This window comes from Haliotis rubra, unplaced genomic scaffold (genome assembly GCF_003918875.1).
Source record: "Haliotis rubra isolate DU_JTF1 unplaced genomic scaffold, ASM391887v1 Scf107, whole genome shotgun sequence".
NCBI lineage: Eukaryota > Metazoa > Mollusca > Gastropoda > Lepetellida > Haliotidae > Haliotis > Haliotis rubra.
Window position 1 is genome coordinate 2,100,373 of NW_025764970.1, and position 12,861 is coordinate 2,113,233.

Genomic DNA, 12,861 nt, shown 5'->3' on the forward strand with positions numbered 1-12,861 from the left:
GATGTTGCATTGGCCAGTAGCAAGCTCATTATACAATTCAATAATTTCTAATAAAAGTGGATGTTTACAAGAAAGATTTTAATAGCCTGAAGACACGAAAGAGAATCAGTAAAGATGATGTATTGTTTATATTTACGGTGTTTATTAATATATTTAAGAGCGGTTAAGATGGCGTTAGCTTCTGCTGTGAAAATAGAGCCGTTATTTGGTTATCGAGAAGATATTGTTCTGGATCCAATGACAGTGGCACATGCCACTGCGCCACCGTCCTTGGACCCATCTGTAAATAAGGATTTATATGTATTATCTTTACTTTTTAATTGATTATATTCTTGTTTATACTGTAATTCGTTAGTTTCTGATTTTTTAAACTTGGTCAGGGTTAGGTCAACTTCAGGCCTCACCATTTGCCAAGGAGGAGGAGAATAAAGAAGACGGGAAGGAGATATATTTTCCCGCTTAATGCCGGCAGCAGAAAGAAAGGGCTTAATTCTTAAACCAAGAGGCGGAACAAGAGAAGGCTTTTTGTTGTACAACTCCTCATAAGAAGGATTGAAAACACATTTAAATGCAGGATTAGACTCGTTAGAATAGAGTTTTGTTATATACTGTAAAGATAGTTTGATACGACGTTGGGTAAGGGATGGCTCATCAGCCTCAACATAGAGACTATCAATAGGAGAGGTTCTAAAAGACCCAAGACAAAGTCTTAGGCCTTGGTGGTGGACAGAATCAAGTAGTTTTAGGTTGCTTTTGCAGGCTCCACCATATACGATGGAGCCATAATCAAGTTTCGAGCGGACCAATGATCGATATAGGTGGAGGAGGGTAGCTTGATCCCCTCCCCACTTTGAATTAGACACGACTTTCAACAAGTCAAGTGCCTTCAGGCATTTATTCTTTAGGTATTTAATATGTGGTAAGAAAGTCAGATGAGAGTAAAAAATAAGTCCTAAAAACTTGGCCTCCTTGACAACTTTGATGGGTGTGCCATTTAAAAATAGGTCTGGGTCTTTGTGCGGTTTATATTTTCTACAGAAATGTATACAATTGGTTTTGGATTGAGAAAATTTAAAACCGTTTTCAAGACACCATTTATGAATTTTATTGAGACACAACTGCAATTGCCGTTCAATAGTATGCATATTTTTACCACGACAAGAAACATTAAAATCATCCACGAAAAGTGATCCATCGACTGAATCATTTAAAACCCTTTCAAGTCTGTTTATTTTAATACTAAATAATGTTACAGACAAAATACTGCCTTGTGGGACACCCTGATCCTGATTATAATGATCAGACAGGGTTGAGCCCACTCGGACTTGAAATTGCCTGTCCGTTAAAAACTGAGATATAAAATGAGGTAAACGACCTCTCAAACCAAAGTCATGTAAATCGTTTAAAATACCATGTTTCCATGTGGTATCGTAAGCTTTTTCCAGGTCGAAAAAGATTGCTACAGCATGTTGGTTATTTACAATGGAACTTTTAACAAATGATTCCAAGCGAACCAAATGGTCAATAGTACTCCTATTCTTTCGAAAACCACACTGAATGTTCGTGATAAGATTATTGGTTTCTAAAAACCATACCAGTCGATTATTGACCATGCGTTCCATGGTTTTACAAACGCAGCTTGTCAATGAAATTGGTCTATAGTTAGATGGATCAGTATGATCCCGGCCAGGCTTAGGTATAGGGACAACAATGGCATTACGCCATGAAGGAGGAAAATGTCCAGTTGTCCAAATAGTTTCAAAAATACTTAAAAGTGTTTCAAGACATGAGTTGGGTAAATGTTTTAAAAGCTGATAGTGGATATTATCAGCTCCTGTTGCTGTATCATGTGCTTGTACTAAGGCAGTGTTAAGCTCATGTAGTGAAAACACTTCATTGTAGTCTTCACCATTGTCAGAATTAAAATTAATTTTCATTTTTTCTTGTTGATTTTTATATTTCTGAAATTGAGGATTATAATTTGATGAAGAAGAATGTGCAGCTAAAGTTTCACCCAACCTATTGGCAATGTCAGATTTATTAGTTATTATATTGGGTCCATCTTTCAGGTGATGAACACTAAATTTGGTACCTTTACCCTTGATTCTCTGTATCATGTTCCACACCTTCGTCATAGGTGTACGGGAATTTATCTTTGATACAAAGTTCTTCCAAGACTGGCGCCTATGTTGCTTAAAAGTACGCCGAGCCTTGGCACTATTTATTTTAACATCATTTAAATTGTGAACAGTAGGATGACGGCGAAAATATTTCTCTGCCTTCTTCCTACACTTCCTGGCCTTTTTGAAATCATCAGTAAACCATGGTTTACGAATGTGTGGTGTCGGAGAGGACTTAGGAATAGTTTCATCAGCTATTTGATTCAGTTTATCCGAGAATAACTGAATAGGATCCATATCATTGACAAAATAGACAGATTTTAATTCGTCAGTACAGAGTGTCTTAAATAAAGGCCAGTTAGCCTTATTAAAATTCCACCTCGTTGCAGGCGGCTCATCAGTCGGATTTATTGCAGCGAGAATTGTGGGGAAATGGTTGCTTCCACAAAGATCATCATGGACAGACCATTCAAACTCATTATACATATTTGGATCTGAGAGCGATAAATCAAGTTCAGAATATGTTCCCGTACCGGGATGTAAATATGTGGCTGATCCATTATTAAATATGCATAAATTATTATCTCCAATGAAGTCCTCAAGGATTTTTCCCCTAGTATTGGCATTAATACTTCCCCATAGAGGGTTATGCCCATTTAGATCACCCATGATGATACAGGGTCTAGGGAGCTGGTCAAAAAGATTCTGAAGATCGGGTTGCTGAAGGGGAGAAGATGGAGAAATATACAAGGAGCAAAGAGTAAAAGTTATGTGTAAAGACAAACGAACTGCCACAGCTTGAAGTTTGCATTTTAGAGGGACAGGGCTATGGATGACACCTTGCCTCACCAAAATACGAAAGAGAGGTATTCAGGTTTGATTGAACTAATTTCTTTGCATCAAAATACGACATGTGTTTTGTGCATTTGAGTTTCATTATTTTGGACTCAATTTCGAAAGATGGGCAAGATTTTGATGATGCCATATGGTCACCATTGCAGTTGGCACACTTCATGTCATTTGTGCAGTCAGTGCTCGCAGGAGCCCCACTGCAACGAGAACATTTTGTTTTGCCATGGCAGGACTTAGCATGTCCAAATTTTTGACACTGAAAACAACGTAGTGGATTTGGTACATATACATCCACTCCGATGTTGCAGTAGCCAGCTTTAATTGATTTTGGAAGAGTCGTCATTCCAAAAGTAAACAGATACGTATTTGTGTTCACAGTGCCTGAATCTTGTTTCCTTGTAAAGCGTTTGACAGCAGTGACCCCTTGATCTTTTAATTCATCTGCAATCTCTTCTTCTGACATATCAGACAAAGAGCGTGACCAATCTCTGACGATGCCTCTACAGGAGTTTAATGTCCTGTGTGCTGAAACAACAACCTGTGTGTTAACAAACTGCCGTAGACCCAGCAGATTTACAGATTGTTGCCTCCGAACACATTCCACTAAAAGTGAACCACATCTGAGGCGAGTAACATTTTTAACCTCTCCGCAGACACCTTGGATGCCTTTGGAGATGGCAAAAGGGTTAAGTTTGAAAGGACTTCCGTCCGCAGCTGCAATAACCAAGTATTTTGGCCAGAAATCACCAGACTGAGATACTTCTTCATCCTCAGAAGAAGACTGACTGACTGAGTTTGGTTTTACGCCGCTTTTAGCAATATTCCAGCAACATCACGGCGGGGGACACCAGAAATGGGCTTTACACACAGAAGAAGAAAGATGTCTTCTTTTATTTCCTTTAACTGAAAACGAGAGGGAGTTGTGAGCCATGGTATAGTGATGTGTTTCATCAACCCTGCTCCCCACCCGCCATCGAGTGTCAACATGGACGATGTTGCAGTGGAAACCATCCTGCAACACCAGGGCTACAAGGGTGATATACTCCAGAAATACAGACGTGAATAGCTAAGAAATCTGAAAGACGAAATGCTAGGCTGGTTTGACCTAGAAATGTCTTGAGAAATTCAGAATTCAGAGGTCCAATATCACCAGATTGGCCCATGAGCCACCGCCTTCTGGGCATACGACTCTAGGCAAATTGAAAATTTTGAATTTGAAATCAATACAAATTCAGTGAATTAATTTCACCAGTACCCTAAACAAGATCATTTAGAGAAAGAAGATATGTGCAATATGAAATAGAATGCACAGGGCCTGGCGTGACCAGCCGATTGGTTGATCCGGGCCCATTCAACCACCCGTCTAGGTGAAGTAAGGGGCAAAGTGGTGTGTTGGGCAACAGGAACACCTGGTCCTGGTTCCAGTGCCCTCAACCACCAGCCTCCCGTCCTCCACCGACACAGGGGCGCAACCCACGGCAAACAGGTTGGTGGACCAAATATACCCCCGGGTCCACAACGGGGGGTCGAAGAGCACTTAGCGTTACCCAGCACCCACCACGAGGAGGTGGCTCTTCACGGGTGCCTACCACTAGAAAAAAAATGGTCATATCCAAACATTTCCAATTTGGAAATATCATATATCCAAACATTTCCAAAATTGGAAATATGAGCTATCCAAAGCCTTGGAAATCTTTTGGATATATAGGAAGGATTTTACTGCTGCTTCGTTCAGTTCCTCCTTCAAAGGATCCCCATGAGCGTGTACGTTTAACGATATCATACATATTTTGTTCTGTTATAGTTCTTACTGTTGATCTACATAATGCATTTTGCATTTGACAAAATTTATTCATGGCGATTGCATGAATATGCCATCTTTGAGCTATCTATTTGTGCTTTATATTAATGTAACTGCATCTGACACGTGAAGAGATACTTCTTTTGAAAGTTGTGATCATGTTTAAAATAGGTGTTTTCTACTCGTCCTTCAACTAGGAACCAATCCTTTATATTAGTATAACTTCACTCATCTTCATCTTTCTTATTGTCAGTGTCAAAAATGTATATTGTCTGTTATATTTGCCCCAAGTAAAGGTACAATTTTCCAAAATACCGTTTTAAATGTATATTTTACTTGTTATCCACAAAAGCGGAAATATTTTTCCCAATTTGTATAAACACGAATTACATAGACCTACTTTACATCATGGATTAATTATAAGCCCTCTGCCTGCCAGGACAAAGGTTTATTACATGTCATGAAAGTGAACCTTTGTCAGGAATAATGGGCTTATTGTGGTAGAATATACATTTTAATTGGTACCCTCTAATTAGCACCTGCCACAAAGAGGTGGACATTTTTAGTGGTGTATCATTGCGTAAAAACAGTCAACTAACCATGAAATGTTGTTTTTAAGACTGTGGGCTAATTTGGGTTTGTGGTCAGAGACTGTGTGGTACATGCCCGGAAGGCTGAAATTGATGACCGGGCCACATGCAAAAATGTAAATATGACTATTGACGGTGAGGACACATTTCAAGAATGTTTTTGTGCATGGGCTTGTCTGTCACACTAGTACTCAGAGTGTGAGACATATCACCAGGTTTTAGTTCATATATTTAAGATATATGTTTGTGCAAATGGCAACAAACTTCAACATTATCATTATTATTGTTTTAAAGATATAGGTTTATTATTATGTGTAATTATTGTATGTAAAATACCTATTAGCCTATTATATTGTGCTAATTATAGAAATAACCTAAATCACGATGCTTCTCGGTTTGGGGGTAGGGAGCATTATTGTGCAGTTCAGTCTAGAATATTTTACCCATATATGATAATACAATATAGAAACCGGCTATAGATTGCCAACAACTGTAGATATAACACCATACTTGGGACCATGAGGACTTACAGTTCATTTGCTTCCTGCATGGCCCCTTGCTGGATTTACACTATCCCTTCAGCCGTTAGCAATTGAATATTCGAGTAAAAGTTGTTTACACAGAATATATACATATCACATATATATAATACATAATAATAAATAATATCTCTGCTCAATGGTTTTAATTATTTCAATCGATAATTGGTTTACTTATCTAAAGATACTAACAAACCTTTGTTCGATATCTGAGATCTGACTTGCCAAAGAGTCCACCCATTCCTGTTTTGTTGTATGTTTCATACATCATTATAATAACTGACTGTATGTTTACAATACACAAACTATACACGACAGTTCAAAACATTCGAAACAGCCGAAACACAACCTACCCATTGGTTAACGATATAACCAATCTCTGTTCATTCTGCTGAGTCACCAAATGTTCCCTTCAGAAATTTAGGCCACGTCCCATCACCTGTCACCTGTCCTTCCTATGTGGACAGGTATATCATAAAAACGATTGGTCATACATAACAAAATGATCAACCACTGTAATGAGCAATTGAGATAGTAAGAGTCTTTCAGGAACGTGATCCAATCCCATCACATGACGGTTTGTATCAAGCGTTCACTCTGACTTAGCCAGAGTCCCACCTAAAAGGTCTTGTTAAAACAACATTGCACTATGTCTAGGTGAGAGATGCGAGCCAGGTAATTAGCACTAGCCACCGAAGCGTGAGCCTTTGTTCAAGGGCTATAGTCTATATTATATCTACAGTGTGACAAGATTAAAGAAATATGCGAGTGTGCGTTTTGTAATAATTGTAAAATCAAAATTTGGTTTTAACATATATATTTATGTGTCTCCAGACAAAATAACATTTTATGCGATTAACACGATTAAAAAGTACATGACATCATCTGGTAATACCATACTGAGCATCAATAATACATATCAGTGTACATGTATCTCCCTTAAACACATTTCATGAACCACAAATATCACTAACTGAGCATTTTGTTAAAACAAACTATAACTCATATGGACGAAGTGTTATCAGAACTCTAACTCAGTCAGCCAAACCCACTCTGGCTTTGTGAGAGACCAGTTTTACAGAATCTGGCTAAGTGAGAGGACACCGTATCAAGTCAAGACAAGGAAAATGTATATGCATGGTAATATATGGTTGCAGTGATGAAACAAAGTGACAAAGTATGAATCTGTTCCATCTTACTTCATATTCATATTGGTACTGTCCTTGAGATATATGCAATATTAATAGATGTTTTGTAAAATTAAACCTCACGCAAAGGTATGAGAGACAGTTTGTTTATGTATGTCTCGTGTCTTACATACAAGAAATACACACAAATGTTAATTACACATAAATGTTCGATTCGCCAAAGGTCTACGGGAGAAACTTGCAATAAAATTACATATAACGTTGCAATATATGACAGCACACCTGCTATCTTTCAACATATACCTTTACGACACAGTTGAACAATCAAGACCTGTTTGAATGACTTCTAAGACAGTTTCTGTTTAATCCCCTAGGTGTAGAACACTAATTAGTCTCACCACAGCAGGCAGGCAATCAGTGAGGGGCTCCAGGTGTTGAGCAGTGAAGCGACTCTCTGGCTTAATGAGTTCATGGTGGCAACACCAAATATATTATGTCATGAAACATCAAATTTCAACTCAATCATGCCTGTTAAAACACACACTAGCCTTTTTATCATAAGACTTTGAAGGTAATAACCCCAATCTCATTACGGTGCTTTTACAAACAGGGAAATAGTGTACATTCTCCCAATTAACACCTGTCGCAAACATTTGTGTTCATTAACAGTGTTATGCAACAGGGTGTATTCACGAAATCTCATGCACTTTAACAGTAGATTTGTTGTGTTGTCAAAGATGCGGTTTGACAAATACTCAAATGAATTTCCTTTTTAATAAATCACAGTGTAACTAAATTAATGTGACCATTTACAAGAATCATGTTACATGTTTCATTTTATATCAAATTAATTTCCATAGAAACCAGGACACAAAGTCACAGATGATTCCACAGACAGGCATACATTTGGAAGATAAGCATAACATAAGCAAACAAATGATACATATAACTTTAATAGAAATTTCACGAATCTCACTAATTGAGCTTTTTGTTGAAACAAACTATGAGACCAGTTTTACAGAATCTGACTTAGTGAGAGGACACCGGAGTGAAAGAGGAGATGTCCAAGCCAACAATGTCACAAGTGGACTCTCATTTGTCCTTTTATGTTAAACATGCATAAATCGATAAATTACTAATAATACATAAAACATAACATACATAACTGTGTATGTCACAATAATCAATGTCCCTGTGGTTTGTTATTAGAAGTTGGAAGTCAGATATGGCATGTCGGACATCCAAAAGTGAAACTCTGTATTTACGTTTATTTAATGATTGTTGTATTTGATATGCCATTCATATGATAGTTCATATGACGCCACATGCTTCAACTGAATTATGTATTACAAATTGTGTGGGACCGGTGTTCATATAAAGTGTAAAATTGTTCAAATTCATTTTTATGAATAATAATAAAAACGAAACAAAAAGCCCCACCCCTGAATACATGGAGATGTTTGGAGTTGTATGGAGAACTGCAATATAATTACTACTAAACAAAAACATTCCCTCAGTTGTGAAGGCCGTGCGATATTGGTATAAACAATCAAACAAGCCCAGTGGACCATGAAGCCTCATAATCCATGACATACCCTTAAATAAACAACGTGCCTGACTGGCAAACAACGATACCATTTGTATGACATATATTTCTTTACTTGCTCCACAAATTGTTGTATGCACTGCCCATTATTATTTCTTCCAACAAATACAGTAGGGACATTCGTTAAGATTTGAGATGCGTTCACAAAGGTGTGTATGCTAATAAATTTAAGAATCATGAGAAGAGGGTTTTAATTAGTGACATCCGGACTGTTTCGAAATACAGTAACAGGTTATTCAAGCCAGATGAAACCAGCAGAAAGTTGGAGAAGCTGCAGATGGGAGGAGCAACTCATATGTAATTGGATGAACTCATAGTTCTGAATATATATATATGAACACCCGATAGGAAAATGCAGTCCATTATCGCACATCAATATACTGAATTTTGTGCTATCGTAAATTTGAGATTTTGCATCTACGAAGCCGTCCAGAATGTCTGTCAGCGATATCTCTTTAGAAGACGCTATCAGGTAAGTATATTATTGATTACACAAGATATCAGTAAGGCAATCCTGATGATGCAATGTGCTCCTTCAACAGTACAGTTGTTGAGAAATGTTACACTCAAGACTACCATACCAAATAATGACTATTTAGTATATTGAATCACAATTTGAAAACAAAAGTAACAGACCGACTAATTGGCTGTTCAAACCTTTAATGGATGTCATAAAGAAGTTCTCCTGGGGCTTGTCAGGATAGCAGGTTGAATATACTCCCTCATTAACACCGGCTATTTTTCTGTGGGACTGTACAGTGGCCAGAACGGTAAACCAAAGATCTGTATGTCGAATTGATATTTCAAAATATGTCCTATCCCTATTTTGAATCGGAGACAGTACATTATCTTGTATGCTATGTTTGTGTTCCAGGGAGTGAATACCAAATAGACACAGACCAAACTAGTACGACAGACTCTGCCAAAGGCAACCAGGTAATTACGGTGTCACAACTGCATATTCTTAACATGGTCAAATGCTACTTCTACCATGTATTACTTACTGTACTTACTGTCAGTGAAATCAAACCTCATTCTATCTCAACTAATGATAATCTTACCGTCCTGAAATAAAGGAAACATATATTCTGACTTCTCTGTCCAGACAACAGCAAACGTGTTCACTTTTTTTCTATCTGAGTCGATGAAAGAAAACTTGTGAAGGTATGACCAATATCCATTGTTTATTTCATTATCATGGTTCAAAATGTTGTATAAGAATGCAACTGAATTTTCAGAAATCCGGTCACAATCACGTCCGCGAGCGACAAGAATGAAAATCAGACAACAGCGAGCAGCGGTTATGCCGTTCACGTCTACTCCTACGGCAACGGCCTGTGCAAATGCAGCAGCTTCATTCCTGTTATCGGGTACTTTCTCTCCGATGTTTCAATGGGTGTTCCCTCTGAATGTAGTTCCAGTAATTGTAATATAACGTGGCTTCTTTGATGGTTATGCATTTGATGTTTACGTGTGTCACAGGCTAATGTTTCTAATTACAGACTGCGAAACTGAAGACGATCATCAGTTTAACCTTGACAAGAGATGCTGTAAGTAGCGTTTATATATAGCAGGATTATACAAATTAGTTACTAATATAACAATATACTTTATCTTATCATTTTACGGAAGATTAGCAGGCTATAACAAAAAATAGCGACGTACTTCAGTCAACTGTCCTGATATAGAGTTTGCAAAATATTCCACGTTTAGAAGGTACAGTTTACACATGAACTGAAGTATCGTAAAACAAATTTGTAATGCCGAAAAGGTTATTGTCAAGATTTCAAGAAACGAAGAAACTCCGTGAAATTCTTAAGGTCACATGCAACGTAAAATACAACTTTTGCAGATTCTGATACCTTTGGAATTACTGAAACAAGTCATCAAAATGCAAATTCAACTCATAAAGTTGGAAAAAAATGCGATGAAAAAAGCCAGCTAAGTCGGAGTTCAAACGATTCACTAAATTTCCACTAGCGCTGGGGAACAAGTAAGCTTTCAACAGCTGCGCTCATAACGCATGCGCGCAGTGAGCGGAGTTCGCGGAGCTTGAAACACGATGCATATCAGGATTATATATATACAAACAAGTAAATAATATCCTCGTTGCATAAACAAAAAACATGTTGATTGTGGTAAGCAAACAAAACTCAATCTGCCTGCCTGTCTGCTCACGACAATATGCAACACACAATTTCAATGTCACTGACAACATGCAATTTGAACTTAACACCTATCGGGCTTATTACGCCATAAACAAAACCGAATGAGTGCATCAGCTAATGAACCAATAAAACGACCCCGTTACACATGAGTGCAATCACACCCGCTCTGACTGGGTTCGGTATGTTTGATTTTTACGGATGCATGTGAATTTTAACAAAACTTTGCAAAAACGCAGCTGTTCTCATGCACGATATTTGCACACGATTTTCGGTTATTTGATGCATGATCCTCGTGCAATTCATCTGCATAAGGTTTGCAGTTGGTTCCCAGAAGTTGTTGGAGAAATTCATCTTTGATGTAACCATATATTCATATCATACAATGAGTGCTTTATTTGAGTCTAAACTTTTTGATGGGTAGTATATGACATCAGGACGACAAGGCAGTTCTTCAGCAAATAACTTTGAATTTGTACAGTTTCAGGAAAGCAACACACGGAAGATATTCTACAGATAATGGAACGGAGGATGAAGCTGATGGAGGACAAAATGTGGATTGCTATTGGTGCCCTGAGACGAGATGTCGCAATGAGAGATCGACAGGTATGGTGTAGCGCTAAATCACCGAGTTATAGTTATTTGTTTTTCTTTTGCGGTTATACGCTTGTACATTATCTGAGTGTATGTTCCACTTGAACAGAAGCTTCCCGGAGAGGCCACCTGTCTATTACTTAAATAATCAACTAATCAACAGAGATCAAGGTTATGACATCCCTACGGCTTACGATCAACTAATCAAGCCTAAATCAAGAATAACCCACCTTTCTCCACTGCTTCAATCATCTCCTATCACAACAAGCCCCATGTCAACACACTGCACATCAACCTCCTCTACTGTATAAACACATACCCGTCATGTATATAATTCTCCTTGTGCATACATTGTGCATCATTTGCTTTGATAACGGTGTTAGAATCTACACCGAAACGTCGCATCCACTGCAACAAAGAAGTTGTCATATCCATAAAGTTCTTGATCCTCATCATACCAGCTTCTAAATGCCACTTAAAGAAGTAATCAAAGGTGTGAACGTGGGGGCAGTTTGGGAAAATGTACTAGTTGTCAAAACAAAGAGTTACTCTGCAAGAAAGTATGTCATTTTCAGTAATTTCATTTTACAGAGTGCAGATATGCAAAAACAACTGGAGAGACTGCAGAGAGGAAGGGATAGTCAAGAACCAGTGACTGGAAACAAACGAAAGCAACTAACCATGCAAAGGTATTTCTGCTGCCATTTCAAAGTAACTTTTGGTAATGATTTTTTAGGCGATTCAGTGTTCTGACACACTTGAGTGAGTTAATATTTACCTGTCACATCGGCAATATTGCAGCCATATCGTGCCGCTGACACGCAAGTCATATTTATCGGAATGTTGTATTTTCCCATAAATCTTTAACAGGCAACTGTGGGCAGAGCACTTCAGAATGCAGAGACTGCTGGAGGGATGGCTCTAAATCCACAATACAAGTATGAATATACTATATATATATATATATACACTAAATTCAAGAGTTTCAATGCATTAAACCGTTCAACAAATACAACTTCGGGTAGAATTACGACAATCTTGACTCTTTGAGTGATAACTTTGTTTCCACGAAGACAATAAATTTAGAACTTTAAATTCAGGTTGGAAGCAAGGCAGAACAAAGGAAGTTGTGGACTATGCTTGGAACTTTCGCTAAGACAGCACTCCTCGCTATTCCGCGCCCTGAATTTCAAGGTATTGCAGTTTGCTATACAGTTCTTAATCAGTTAATGATGCATTTACATGCGTCACTGCACAGCCATAAATAAGCAAGACCCACTATAATGTAATGATATTACTCATTTCTTGACTTTCCGAAAGTGATTTTTTGTTGCGTAGTACAAAACATGTTATGTTCATGGGCGATTTTATTTAACCATTGTATTTTTGTGATGACTTCATTAGATATGTAATATTCATGCGTTTTCTGCTTACTGTATTGCATTT